The 15,465-nt window shown below is 41.2% G+C and overlaps 1 protein-coding gene and 1 long non-coding RNA gene across 2 annotated transcripts in view; one reads left to right on the top strand and one right to left on the bottom strand.

Annotated features, from left to right (window-relative positions):
• Positions 1–15,465, bottom strand: part of nav1b (neuron navigator 1b) — a 485,995-nt gene that overhangs the window by 382,638 nt on the left and 87,892 nt on the right. The gene's annotated exons all lie outside the window — the stretch shown is intronic.
• On the top strand, positions 3,955–8,968 carry LOC127580768 (uncharacterized). The gene is made up of 3 exons (XR_007957875.1): positions 3,955–3,992; positions 6,890–6,977; positions 8,787–8,968. It is a non-coding gene; the product is annotated as an uncharacterized LOC127580768 (long non-coding RNA).

Below are 15,465 nucleotides of genomic sequence, written 5' to 3'. Positions count from 1 at the left end.
AAATCACGGATAATCTGATTTTAGCCTCAATGCCACTTTCCTGCCTGATCACCATAATCCTCGATCCCTATAAAGTTTGAAGCTGACTCAATCTTCACAGTGTTAGGAAATTCCAAAGATTCAAAGTCTTCTGAGAGAAGGAATTCCGACTTAACTCTTTACCCTGAAGGTGTGCCACTAGTTCCAGATGACCCCATCAAAAGAAACATCCTCAACTTCGATCCTGTCTAGCTCCCATCAGGATTGCATGTTTTCATGAGATTACCTCTCATTCTTCTGAGCTCCAGTTTCTAACAGCTCAGTCTACTTAATCTTTCCTCTATACCTTCATGTGTGGAATCAATCAAGTAAATTTTCTGTCCACCCACTCCAAGCCAACTTTATCCTTTCTTACATAAAGAAACTTAAACTTTGTGATTTAGTTGAACTGTTAGATATAAGTAACAAGAATACTAGACAAATACTTTCAAAAGGTTTACAACCAAACAAACAAGATTGATATTCAAACAATGTTTTCAACCATTAGCAATCAAATCCTCCTAATGTATGCTGGAGAGCATGCAAAGGAAGGCCGTCTAATGAGAGATGCACTGAGAAGATCATTCAAATAAAAATAACAGATAAATTGGTAAATTAGTTTATTATTGTCACATGTACCAAGGTACAGTGAAAAACTTGTTATGCATACTGTTCATACAGAGCAATTCATTACAACAGTGCATTGAGGCAGTACAAGGTAAAACAATAACAGAGTGCAGAATAAAGTTACAGAGAAAGTGCAATGCAGATAGAGAATAAGATGCTATTGTAGATAAGGTAGATTGTGAGGTCAAGAGTCTATCTTATCGCACTAGGGAACCATTCAATAGTCTTATAACAGTGGGATAGAAGCCATCCTTGAGCCTGCTGGTACGTGCTTTCAGGCTTTTGTATCTTCTGCCTGATGGAAGGGGGGAGAAGAGAGAATGTCCAGAGTGGGTGGGGTTTTTGATTATGCTGCCTGCTTCATCAAGGCAGTGAGAAGAGTAGACAGAGTCCATGGAGGGGAGGCTAGTTTCTGTGATGTACTGAGCTGTATCAACAACTCTCTGCAGTTTCTTGCAGGTCACGGGCAGAGCAGTTGCCATACCAAGCCCTGATGCATAAAAATTGATGAGTGTCAAAGGGGACATGCCAAATTTCTTTAGCCTCCTGAGGAAGTAGAGGCACTAGTGAGCTTTCTTGGCGGTGGTGTCAACATGGTTGGACCAGGACAGGCTATTGGTGATGTTCACTACCGGGAACTTGAAGTTCTCAACCCTCTTGACCTCAGCACCTTTGATGTAAACAGGAGCATGTGCAATGCCCCCCTTCCTGAAGTCAATGACATACATGGTCAACATGAACTCCTGAATTGGTTTCCCTAGCTGACGAAGGTTAAAAGGATTTTTCCAGATTTGTTTCCACCTTCCCATTGTGAACCTGGGACTTCTTTCTTTTTGCCTTTTCCAGAAAATCACTTGATTATATTGGAGCAGGTAGGATCCTCCAAATGTCATGAAGGTGGGACAAGTAAAATAGATCCAGTGTTTTTTTTTCCAAATGTCAATTCTCATACAGGTAGACTTGCTGCCCTAAATAGGACACATGGTGAGAATCATGAATAAAATTAAAATGATCACTTGTGGTTGAGCTCTGTCCACTTCACTTCTACTAAAGCTGTTACTGCAATTACTTTTGAAGTGTAATAAAAGGTACTTGATTGACACTTTCCATCTAATGGGATCTCCATTACACTATTGTAGCTTTGTGTGCAGTGTTGGCCTTGAATGCTGAAACAGGAGGCAACCACTCCGCAAAGTTTGATTTCTCTGAGTAGCTCCGATAAAAAAACTCCTCTCCTGGTTGCTCACCTCTAGTTGCCAAACATAGAAATAGGATTAAGAGTTGGGCATTCATTCCTTTGAGCATACTTCATCATTCAATCTAACTCCTCAAATATATTTAATGGTTTGTCCTCCATTGTGTTCACAGATTCCCCACTCTTTGGGTGAAGAAATTTCTTCTCATTTCAGACCTAAATAACCTCCAATCAGGAACAACCTTCCTGCACCCACTCTGTCCAGTCCGTCAGTATTGTAATAGTTTCAATGAGGTGCCCACTATGGATGTCAGGCCAATCAATCTGGAATTTCCAATTTTCTCTCTCCCACCCTTTTATTTAAATAGTTATCCTCCAAACTCTGGAACTGATCCAGAGTTCAGTTTTAGCATTGTCAGCAAGGCCAGCATTTATTGCTCATCTGTAATTGCTGTTGAGGAGATAGGCAATAAATGGTGGCTTTGTTGATAATGCATAGATCCCGAAAGTGAATTGTACATCAGTTGCTGCAGACTGGAGGGCAGCTAATGTAACCCCATTGTTTAAAAAAAAATGAGGGAGAGAGAAAACATCAGTAGTGGGGAAATGCTTCAGTTCATTATTACAGAATCAGAATCAGGTTTATTATCACTGACATATGTTGTGATTTTGTTGTTTTGCAGCAGCAGCAGTTCAGTGTAAGACATAAAAATTTCTATAAGTAACAGTAGAGTATTTGGTCAGCTTTGACAGGATTGGTTAGAGTCAACATGGATTTACAGAAAGAAAATCATTCTTGACAGATTTATTGCAATTTTGAGGACATAACCAGTTAATAATCTTACTGTAATGTACAGTAACATATATCCAGGTTTATCCCATACTAATCATAATCAGTATTCATAGTTTGTATCTTAACAGATAATTATTTTGCTGCTTCCTGTTTAGATTTCTAATTTATTTTAACATTTGTCTTTTTAGCCACCAATAGTTTCTATTAAAATATTTCCATTCAAATAGAAAAATCTTAAGGACTCTTTAAGCTCACTTCTACAGGTCAACTAGTGAAACTGATGTGAGAGAGAGAGCGGGAGTGAGCGAGAGAGATTGTCATTGCTCTTGTTCAAGATCACCTTCAACTTTATGAAACAATAGCTTTTTTTTGTTGAAGTATCATCAATTAGCTTGAAATCTTATGAATATTTCCACAAACTTTGAAACAGAATCCAATCACAAAGGAGCTGAAGCTGGGAAATGGATAGTGGGAAGAGTTCATAGCTTAGGGAATTGTGAAGAAAAATTCATCAGCTTATCCTGGGGGAATTCCTCTTGAATGCGAGGCGTTAACCCAGCAAAGAAAGCAGTAAAATTAAATGTGTGGCACTCTTCAGAAGATAAGTTTGAAGAGGACCAACAACCAGTGAGATAAAGGAAAATAACTTAAAATAAGTCAAATAGAGGAGAACTGTGTTCATCTCAGAAAAATTTAGGTGAATACCAGATTGGATAACTAAGAAAGAATCTATTTAAGATGTAAAATGATGTGGGAACAACAGGACGACTATTCAGGCATTGCCAGTTGCCTAAGAATAAAAAGGGAGGAGCATGAAAGCAGGAACAAAAGTACAGACAACCAAGAACACTGTAAGGCAGAACCATGCATCAGTTTAAAGCTATTCAACTTTCCAAATGAGAAAAGGCTCAATACAAACTGGCATTGCTCAATTTTACAATCGTAAGATGAAGAGTAATGTTTAAAGTAAATCTCACCGCATCCAAAGAATATAGCATAATATGCCACGCTGTCTGTTAAAGATGTCCCTTTGTTTCCCCCTGTGGTTCAATAGTTCATTTGATCCCTACTAATTCTATTTTAGGAAGTATTAGATTGTTCTGTGTCACTCTTACTAAACCTTCTGGACCTAACTGGTGATTGTTTGTTTCAGTCTTTTCTTTCCTATCTGGACAGGAAACCAAGGGCTTAGCCTTAGACTTCCTTCCAGCTTTTCCTGGCCACAGATTGGTCAATGAAGTGACTGATTAACCCATATGTTTCCCCACCTCAGATCAAAAGTTTTTGCTGCAATACTTCCTGCTGAGTTTGGAGGAAAGAATGACACCAGAATAATTACCCCATTTGCTGTCCAGGCAGGTGAGTGCATATTATTATTGTAAACTGATACCTGATGCAGTTCACAAGAATACAACCCAAATATAATAAATAGGTAGATTTGCCAAGTTGTTTCAATGGGCATCCAATTTCTCAGGCCTAAGTCTGAATGATGCACATCACTTCACAAACTGGTTCATACAGATATAATGCTGCCTTGTATCCACCCTTGGTTACTTCTCATTTTTAATGCCTTGTGACTTAAATTTGACTTACTTTTTTCATTTTAGTACAAATTATACCAAATTCCATCTATCATCAAATAGTGAGGTACCTTGAACTGTGATAAGCATAAAAAATTGTATGTTAATCTCCATTGAGTATACAGGTCATAGTTAGGTGCCTTGGCCTAAACAGGCAGGGTTTGTGCTACACAACAGCCAAGTCCTACCCTACTTTATCATCCCTTTCAGCACATTCTTCTATCCTCCTCTCCCTCCTGTATCTATCCAGCTTCTCCTTGAAGGCATCGCTGTGTAATTGCCTCCGTTGCTCCTTGTGGTGCCAGGGTCCAAATGCGTCTTTCTCTTAAGTTGCTTATTGAATTTACTTGGAAGGTCTAATAATTTTACTCATTTCTTAAACCACGCTTCTTTTTATTTAACCTGTTCAGGTTGTCAGGTTCACTGAAGACTTTGTAGCAATTGTCACAAGCAATGTTTTCTTCCCAACCATCATTACTCTGGCAAAAACTTTCAGAAGGAAATATCCACACTTGACAGGTTTAGAAAAAGGAGGATCAATGATGAATATTAAGAAAATGTAGTTGGCTGAGATATGATCTCTGCTGTCAGCTGTGGCTCACTTGGTAGCACTCTTTTTTTTCTGAATCAGAAGATAATGTGTTCAAGTCCCACTCAGAAACCGGTGTATAAAAATCGAGGTTGATACCCGAGTGAATTACCAAAGGAGTGTCATCTATTGGATGACATGTGAAGTCAAAATTTATAAGCCCTCTCAAAAAGATCCAGTATTACTACCTCAAAGGAAAGCAAGTAGACTATCCCAAAGGGCATACCCTGAGAGCTGTCTTCTTTTGGATGAAGTGCTAATCAAAGGGCGATCTGTTCTCTCCAGCTGAAGTAAATGATCCCATGGCACTATTTTGAAGAATCCTGTCCAACATTTATCCTTCACTTCATATCACCAAAACAGATTAGCTGGTCTCCATCATGTGGCTGTCGGGCATTGCTAAGCATGAACTGCCTGCTGCACTTCCTTCATTGAAATGATTACAGCTAATGAAGTACTTCTGAAGTGTAGTAATGTTCCTTCTTATGTCCTGATGTCATGAAAGATGCCATGTAAATGCTTCTTTTTAATCAAATCAAAATCCATATTTGTAGTTAGAATTCAGCATGCTTACATTGGCTGTCAATTTATGCTGATAGATACTCCTCTTCTAAAAGAAACTGAGACAGCAGACTCCTGGTAGCATCATTAAGACAAATGAAGCGATCATGTATTTTGCTGAACATTTCATATCTTTAAGCCTGAGTCAGAAGGTCTAATCCAGGGCTACACCGTATCACAGAAACCATAATGCTCTGGATTAGCATGTAATTCAGACAATTTACAAGGTCTGGACGATGTGGCACCATTAAGGGATGATGATCACATAATATACAAATATAACAAGATTCAGAAGTGCTGTGTTCTAGCCAGATGCATTCATTTAGAAAAGCAAATTAAAGCAATTGTATAATTCAAGTGGAAGAAAGGAGAGGAAGATTTCTTAACGTATCACATGAAGAAATTGAACTGGTAGAGCATTCCTGATTTGAATACTAAATCCCAATCTGATTCATTAGAACTGTGTATTCATATCAAAATAAATCCTCTATAGCTTTAGTCTCCTAAAATGTGTCTATGTGCACTATGTGATGCGTGTTTGTTATTTTCTCCAGACGGTCCATATGTCTGAAGAGATACTTTGACAAACTGCTGTTGATGTCAGCAAACACATTAGCGATTTTCACCGATAATTTTCCGTAAACAATGGAATATCAGCTGCTTCATAAGGAGATCTTTGCACCTTGATTAATCATAATTGTTAAATGTTTCCTTCTACAACTACTTTTTTCTGTATTGTATTCCTTAAATACCCTAGCAAATTTAATTCCACAGTAATTAAATACAAACATTGGTAAATGTTTTACCACAGCTGCCTTTTTCCTATTTCAGTATATTTCTGTAATGCGCTATTTTAAGATTATCTACCCGAAAAAACATTTTATTTATACTGCATGTACATTACTTTCGTTCCAAAATTTGGCACCACTGGTCTCAGTGGAACTGAATTTTGGAAGTGGATTACACCATGCAATCACTACTATATTGCTCAGGTGAAGCATGGCCAAGGATGATTTTTGAACCTCCTCATTTCTCAAAGTGGCACTTGGCTTTGAAATTAGTGAATGTACATGAAGGCAAACACAACTATCAATTTACACACCACAAGACTGTACAAACAACAAAGAAAGGACTAACTGGTTACCCTGTAACTAGTAGCATCCGCTAAGGAAACATGCTGACTGGGATTTCAACAGGACTATCTACACTCCACATTAGAACCAGCCAAGTCATATAAATGTTTCAATGCAGAGTTATTTCACTATAAAATGTAATGCTCAGTATTTCCTACCCAAGAAATAGATTTAAAACCTAGTCATACATAATTTGGCAACAAAACAACTCATGGCACATACACTTAATGTAACAGGTCAGTATGACTTGGTAATAATTGCTATGAATCTACATGTGGTGTCCTGTATTCAGCAGTTCCAGGTACTGTAATATTTTTCCTATTTCTATTTTGGTTAACTTCTATTTTTTGTTCTTTTATTTGACTTTTAAAGTTATTCTCCTTCCTCTCACAGGAAACCAATAAAACCTTTCACCGGAATGGAGCCAATGTAAATTGTCTGAAACGTAAAACACCTGGCTTTATTTAAGAAAATACACAATGTAAGGACACTTCTGAAAAATAAAATCACAATGTAAACAATGTACAGAAAAGCAGTTATGAGACAACATAAACAGCCTCTACTAGAAAGAGACTCTAACAAAAACACTAAATCTGCAAGAGAATTTGCTTCACAATAGGCAGAGAGATTAAATAGCATTAAAACTGTACAGAAACATATGTTACAACAGATTTTCTTCTTGTACATTTAGAAGCCACGAGGTGCGTCTCAGCATAGACAAGTAATGATTAATGCTATCTGGTCTGGGTTTTAACCAAACACATACACACAAACACACACAGTGTTTCAGTGTTCTCTGGCTCTAGGCATCAACTGAAAACTAGTCTCCATAGAACGTGCAAATGTTAATGGGCTGATAGATTCTCACCTTTGGCCAGTTGTTCCATAGGGGACCACTGGTGAGACCACCACTAACATCCTCCTTGTGGGTCATCTTGTCATCAAGATTAAGTGCCATGGAACAAAAGGGGCCGTTGCAGCAGGGATGGAAACAGTAGCAGAGAAAATTGTTTTTCAGTCAGGACGGAACACAATGGAGATTCAAGTGTATTAGAACCATGACTTTGCTTAAAATGTACTAATAATTTGGCATTGGGGGCAGATGACACAGTTCTGATGTAGGAAACCAGTTCTGATCACCACACTATAGGAAGGAAATGATTGCACTGGAAGGAGTGCAGATGAGATTCACCAGGGTGTTGCCTGGATTAGAGGATTTTAGTTGTGCGGAGAGATTGGATAAACTGGGCTTTTTTTTTCCCCAGGCGTAAAGGAGGCTGGGGGTGGGGGTGGGGTGGGGGAGGGTGTCCTAACAAAAGTAAAGAAGATTCTTAGAGGCATAGAAAAGGGAGATAAAATATTTTTCACATGGTAGGGGTATCAATAAACAAGAGGGAAGAGGTTTAAGATGAGAGATAGTACACTTCAAGGAAATCTTAGGGATAAGTTTATTTTTTTTACATGGAGAGTGGTTGATATCTGGAATGCACTGTCGGAGGAGATAGTGGAATCAGATACACAATTACTATGTTTAAGAGGCATTTAAACAGACACAAATGCGTAATGTATAAAAGGATTTGGTCCTAATGCAGGCAAATGGGATTAGTGTAAATGGGCAAAATGGTTGGCATGGACACGATGGGCTGAAGAGCCTGTTTCTGAGCTGTACAACTCAATTACTTTAAAACTTGGAGGGTAGTAATAGATTTCAAGGGAGTATAGAAAGATTAGCAAGTGAAATGGCCAGATAGATGGCAGGGCTGAGAGATATCTAGAATGTTAGTAGGAAGAATGAGAAGAGGCAATGTTAACTGGAGGACACAATTCTGAAAGGCATGCAAGAACACAGAAATCTGGGGAATAATTGCATAGCTCTTTGAAAGCACACAAGTTCCTGGGCTTTATAAGTAGAGGCATAGAGTACAAGAGCAAGGAAGTCATGATGAATCTATACAAAACACTGGTATGGCCAAAACCAGAATATTGTGTCCAGTCCTGGGCGTCACACTTTGGAAAAGATGTGAAGGATTTGAAAAGTGTGAGGAAAAGATTTGCCAAAATGATTCCAAGACTAACGGATTTCAGTGATGTGGATAGACTGACGAAGCTGGGGTTGTTCTGTTTGGAAGAGAGGAGGTTGCAATTACTGACTTTGATTTAAAAGGAAGTGGTTTATTTTTCTTTAACTTTATGTTCATGGTTTTGATTTGATTTCAGTGGATTAAGCTACTTTGAGCTATTCTAAGTAAACAGACTTTTTTAAAATAATTATTTTTTTCATTATTTAAAGCACTAAACCCAGACAAATGTTAATTGGAATGGAGAACAGCAAATGACAAGCGTAGCCATGGGAATAGGACATGGGAAGAACACTGGCAGCAGCACGATCCAGCCCAGTGATCTCATTCAACGTCCAAAAGTTCCAAATCTATGCACAAACACCATTGCAATTTTTAAGACTCTGTAGGAAAAGTAGCAGTTAGTTTCAATTTGCATATATAGATAAGCACCATAACAAAGATGCAACTAATCAATGTAAGTGTGCTGTTTTGAAGTCCACCGTTAACAAAGAATATCTGCAACTGAAAAGATCCTTAGTCACAGGTTTTGTAACTACCAGGTGTAATTCTGTCAATTCTGAAATGTATTAGTCCTTTCCATTAAATGTGATGAATTAAAGGTCCTCCAAAGACATATATTTCTGAAGTAAACTCAGGTGTGCATATATCATTGCTTTATTTCCACTGTCAGTTCCAGGGTGAAAAGCGAGTGTAAAACAAAACTTGTATGTATCCATTATTACAATTCCTGTCTAGTGTTAGCAGCAACAGACTTTAGCAAGAGTGCTGATAGGGCAAACAAGCGATTAATGAATTTATTCATCCATCCATTTAATTTATTCCTTTATGAGGGATCGCTAGCAAGCCAGAATTTATTGCCCATCCATAACTGCCCTTAAGAAGGTAATGGTGAGCTGCCTTCTTGATCACTGCAGTGCTTCTGGTGAAGGTACTCCCCCAATTGTTGTTGGGGATGGAATTCAAGAATCCAGACACAGCAATGACCTCTTAATAGTGATAAATTTCCAAGTTTGGATCCAGTGCTACTTTGCGGTGAGCATGCATCTAGTAGTGTTTCAATCCACCCGCTGCCCTCATCCTTCTAGATGGCAGATGCCACAGGTTTGAGAGGTGCTGTCATAGTACCCGAGGCAAAGAACAGCAAACATTTTGGAGATGGCACACACTGCAGCCACAATGCACTGTACATTAATTGTTTACTTTGGTGAATGAGGTACCAATCATGCAGCTGCTTTGGCCTGGATGCTGAATATTTTCAGTGTGGTTGGAGCTGCACTCATCCAGCTCCATCCAAGCAAGCAGAGACTATTCCATCACACTCTGACTTTTACCTTGTAGGTGGTGGAAAGGCTGTGGGGTGTCAGGACGCGACTCACTCACCATAGAATACCCAGCCTCTGAGCTGGTCTCATACTCACAGTATTTGTGGCCAATTCTGTTCAGTTACTTGTTTCACGATGAATATCAAGATGTCAATGGTGGGGGAGCCCAACAAAAAGTAATGCTATTGGATGTCAAAGGTATTTGGTGGACTCACTTGTTGGAGGTGGTCATTGGCACTTCTGTGGCATGAATGTTGCTAGCCACCTATTCGACCACATCTGAATGTTGTCTAGGCCTGTCTGCATGCAAGCATGAGTTTCATCATATGCTGAGGAATTGTGAATAGAATTGAATATTGCACAATCAGCAATTATCTGACACCATGATGGAAGGAAGGTCAGTGATGAAGCAGTTATAAATGGTTGACCTAGATCACGGCCCAGACGACCTTCTGTACTGATGACCTGGGGTGAGATGATTGGTTTCCAAAAGCCACAAGCACCTTCCTTTGTCCGGTTATTGAAGTGTTTTTCTCTTGTTGCCACAAACTTCATTTTTACCAGGGCTCTTTAATACCACACCGTTGTTTTGAAGTCAAGGTTACTCTTTCTCAGCTCACCTCCGGAATTCAGCTCTTCCATCCATGTGATCCAGATAAATCCCAAATTCAAGAGTACCATGCAGGTTACTGGAGAGTAAATGCAACCTGACGGTACTGCTGTTCGACATTGTTCATCAATTTGCTGATGATTGGCCAGTAATGAAAAGGGTTGGATTTGTCTTACGTCTTGTGAAAAGGATGGTCCCTGGGCAATTTTCCACATTTCCGTTCAATCCCAGTGTTGTAACTATATTGGAAAGCTTGGTTAGAGGCATAGCTATTTCTAGAGAGCAGACCTTCTGTACTACCTCTGGAATGTTGTCTGATCCCAATGCATCTCCTGTATTCAGTGCTCTCAGCATTTCTTGATATCACATGAAGTAAACTGAAATGTATGAAGAATGGTGTCTGTAAGGGTGGGGCTCTCAGGAGGAAGTCAAAACAGATCATCCACTCAGCACATCTGGTTGAACACATTCACACGTGCTTCTGTATTTTTCTTTAGTATTCTGGGCCCCACTATTGAGGACGGGGAGATTCCTGGAGACTCCACCTCCCATTGGCAGTTTAATTGTCTGCCATCGTTCACAATGAGATGTGGCAGGACTGCAGAGCTTCAGTCTGATTTGAACTATTACTTGTGGGATCAATTATCTCTGTCTATTTCATGCTGGTCTTTGCTGTTTAGTACACGTTACAACTTCACCATTTTGACACCTTATTTTTTATGTATGCCATTCTGCACTCTGCAATGAAGTGGGTTTGATCCTCTGGTTTGACTGTAAACACAAGAGAGGCCGCAGGTGCTGGAAATCTGGAGCAACACACAAAATGCTGGAGGAACTCAGCAGGTCAGGCAGCATCCGTGGAGGGAAATGGACAGTCAACGTTTCAGGCCAAGACGAAGGGTCCTGATGAAAGGTCTCGGCCAGAAACGTCGACTGTTCATTTCCCTTCACAGATGCTGCCTGACCAGCTGAGTTCCTCCAGCATTTTGTGTGTAATTGTAGACTGAGGGATATGCAAGGAGGTTAAACATTGTCTTGATGTACACTTCTGCTGCTGCTAATGGTACACAGTGCCTTGTGGATGCCAAGTGTTGAGCAGTCATATCTGTTCTGAATCTATCCCATTTACTATGATTGTACTGCTCTAAAACACAGTAGGGGGTGCTCTCAGTATGAAGGAGATGGGGAAATTAAACAGGATGTTAATGCAAGGATGCAAATGAGTAGTAGTCTTAAAATGTAACAGCTAGGAGACAGGAGGCCAATCAGATTTCCTGATTCTTTTTCTTAAATGAAACTTTTAGTTTTTACATTCATGCCAGAACACAGTAACCAAGATCTCACTGGAACATGTTACTTAAGCATAATTTAAACCAATGAAAATTGAGAGGATTTATTCCCAAATGCTTCGGCAGACGTCGGGACAGATAAGTTTTTCTTTTTTTTAAATAGGGTTTTTATTATAAGGTTTAGTTTTATAAGGTTCTTTTTTATAAGTTTTTTTATATGAGTTTTAATCGGGAATAGTGGGGACTGGACTGCGCAGGCGCGTGACATCAGCAGGTAAGGCATGGGCAGTTTAAAAAGCAAACCGCCATATCCAGCGGGCAGCGTCAGAGCAGGCAGCGGAGTGGGAGGTAGCAAAGTGTTTTTGGGCTTTGGCTCAAGGGGCTTCGGTGTAAAGGGGCGAGGAAAGGTAGGTGACGAGTTAAGGAAGGGGTATGAGTGCCTTTTCCTGTACTCGGTGTCAGATGTGGGAGTTCCAGGAGTCTCCCTGCCTCCAGGAAGGCTACATCTGCACCAGGTGTCGAGCTGCAGCTCCTGAGGGACCGTGTTAGGGAAATGGAGATGAAGCTCAATGACCTTTGAGCAGGGAGAATGAGGAGGTGGTAGAAAGGAGTTATGGGCAGGTGGTCACACCGGGACCACGGGAGTCAGGCAAGTGGGTCACAGTCAGGAGGGGGAAGGGGAACATGGTGGGCCGAAGGGCCTGTTTTGTGCTGTATGGTTCTATGGGAAGAGTCAGGTACTAGAGAGTACCCCTGTGGCTGTCCCCCTTGACAATAAGTACTCCTGCTTGAGTACTGTTGGGGGAGTCAGCCTACCTGGGGGAAGCAATAGTGGCAGTGTCTCTAGCACAGAGTCTGGCCCTGTGGCTCAGAAGGGTAGGGGAGGAGAGAGGAGGGCACTAGTGATAGGGGACTCTATAGTCAGGTGGGCAGACAAACCATTCTGTGGATGCAGGAAAGAAACTCAGAAGGTAGTTTGCCTCCCAGGTGCCAGGGTCCGGGACGTTTCAGATCGCGTCCAGGATATCCTGAAGGAGGAGGGAGAACAGCCAGATGTCGTGGTACATATTGGTACCAACGACATAGGTAGGGGAAAGGAATGAGGTCCTGAAAAAAAGACTATAGAGAATTAGGAAGGAAGGAAGTTGAGAAGCAGGACCTCAAAGGTAGTAATTTCCGGATTACTGCCTGTGCTAAGTGACGGTGGGTATAGGAACAGAATGAGGAGGAGGTTAAATGCGTGGCTGAGGGATTGGAGTAAGGAGCAGAGATTCAGATTTCTGGATCATTGGGGCTGGTATGACCTGTTCAAAGAGGACGGGTTGCACTTGAATCCCAGGGGGACGAATATCCTGGCAGGGAGGTTTGCTAAGGCTACTGGGGAGAGTTTAAACTAGAATTGCTGGGGGGTGGGATCCAAACTGGAGAGACTGGGGAAGAGGTGTTTGGCTCTCAAATAGAGAAAGCTGGTAGTAGGTACGATAGGCAGATGATAGAGAAGGAATGTGCTCAAACAGGTTTGAGATGTGTCTATTTTAACGCAAGGAGTATTGTGAACAAGGCGGATGAGCTTAGAGCTTGGATCAATACTTGGAGCTATGATGTGGTGGCCACTACGGAGACTTGGATGGCTCAGGGACTGGAATGGTTGCTTCAAGTGCCGGGTTTTAGATGTTTCAGAAAGGACAGGGAGAGAGGCAAAAGAGGTGGGGGGGGTGGCACTGTTGATCAGAGATAGTGTCACGGCTGCGGAAAAGGTGGACGTCGTGGAGGGACTGTCTACGGGGTCTCTGGGGGTGGAGGTTAGGAACAGGAAGGGGTCAATAACTTTACTGGGTTTTTTTAATAGGCTGTCCAATAGTAACAGGGATATTGAGGAGCAGATAGGGAAGCAGATCCTAGAAAGGTGTGAGAATAACGGAGTTGTTGTGATGGGGGATTTTAATTTCCCAAACATCGATTGGCATCTCCAGACAGTGAGGGGTTTAGATGGGGCGGAGTTTGTTAAGTGTGTTCAGGAAGGATTCTTGACACAATATGTAGATAGGCCTACAAGAAGAGAGGCTGTGCTTGATTTGGTATTGGGAAATGAACCTGGTCAGGTGTCAGATCTCTCAGTGGGTGAACATTTTGGTGATAGTGATCATAATTCTATCTCCTTTACGTCAGCACTGGAGAGAGATAGGAACAGACAGACTAGAAAGGTGTTTACTTGGAGTAAAGGGAATTATGAGGCTCTCAGGCTGGAAATTGGAAGATTAAATTGGGAACAGATGTTCTCAGGGAAAAATACGGAAGAAATGTGGCAAATATTCAGGGGATATCTGTGTGGACTTCTGCATAGGCATGTTCCAATGAGATAGGGGAGTCACGAGAGGATACAGGAACTGTGGTGCGCAAAGGCTATAGTAAATCTAGTCAAAAGGAAAAGAAAAGCTTACAAAAGGTACAGAGAGCTAGGTAATGTTAGCGATCTGGAAGAGTATAAGACTAATAGGAAGGAGCTTAAGAAGGAGATTAGGAGAGCCAGAAGGGGACATGAGAAGGCCTTGGCGGGCAGGATTAAGGAAAACCCCAAGGCATTCAACAAGTATGTGAAGAGCAAGAGGATAAGATGAGAAAGAATAGGGCCTATCAAGTGCAGCAATGGGAAGGTGTATATGGATCCTGAAGAAATAGCAGAGGTACTTAATGAGTACTTTACGTCAGTATTCACTACAGAAAAAGATATGGGGGATTGTAGTGGGGACTTGCAGCGGGCTGAAAAACTTGAGCATGTAGATATTAGGAAAGAGGAGGTGCTGAAACTTTTGGAAAGCATCAAGTTGGATAAATCGCCGGGACCAGATGAGATGTACCCCAGGCTGCTGTGGGAGGCAAGGGAAGAGATTGCGGAGCCACTGACAATGATCTTTGCATCGTTGGTGGAGACGGGAGAGGTTCCGGAAGATTGGAGGGTTGTGGATGTTATTCCCTTATTCAAGAACGGGAGTAGGGATAACCCAGGGAATTATAGACCAGTGAGTCTTACCTCAGTGGTTGGTAAGCTGATGGAGAAGATCTTGAGAGGCAGGATTTATGAACATTTGGAGAGGTATAATACGATTAGGAATAGTCAGCATGGCTTTGTCAAGGGCAGGTCCTGCCTTACGAGCCTGATTGAATTTTTTGAGGATGTGACTAAACACATCGATGAAGGGAGAGCAGTAGATGTAGTGTATATGGATTTCAGCAAGGCGTTTGATAAGGTACCCCACACAAGGCTTATTGAGAAAGTAAGGAGGCATGGGATCCAAGGGGACATTGCAGTGTGGATCCAGAACTGGCTGGCCCACAGAAGGCAAAGAGTGGTTGTTGAAGGGTCGTATTCTGCGTGGAGGTCAGTGACCAGTGGTGTACCTCAGGGATCTGTACTGGGACCCTTGCTCTTTGTGATTTTTATAAACGACCTGGATGAGGAAGTGGAGGAGTGGGTTAGTAAGTTTGCAGATGACATGAAGGTTGGGGGTGCTGTGGATAGTTTGGAGGGCTGTCAGAGGTTACAGAGGGACATAGATAGGATGCAAAGTTGGGCTGAGAAGTGGCAGATGCAGTTCAACCCAGATAAATGTGAAGTGGTTCATTTTGGTTGATCAAATATGATGGCAGAATATAGTATTAATGGTAG

Source organism: Pristis pectinata, chromosome 20 (assembly GCF_009764475.1).
Source record: "Pristis pectinata isolate sPriPec2 chromosome 20, sPriPec2.1.pri, whole genome shotgun sequence".
In the NCBI taxonomy this organism is placed as follows: domain Eukaryota; kingdom Metazoa; phylum Chordata; class Chondrichthyes; order Rhinopristiformes; family Pristidae; genus Pristis; species Pristis pectinata.
This window is presented reverse-complemented; position numbering and strand designations above follow the sequence as displayed.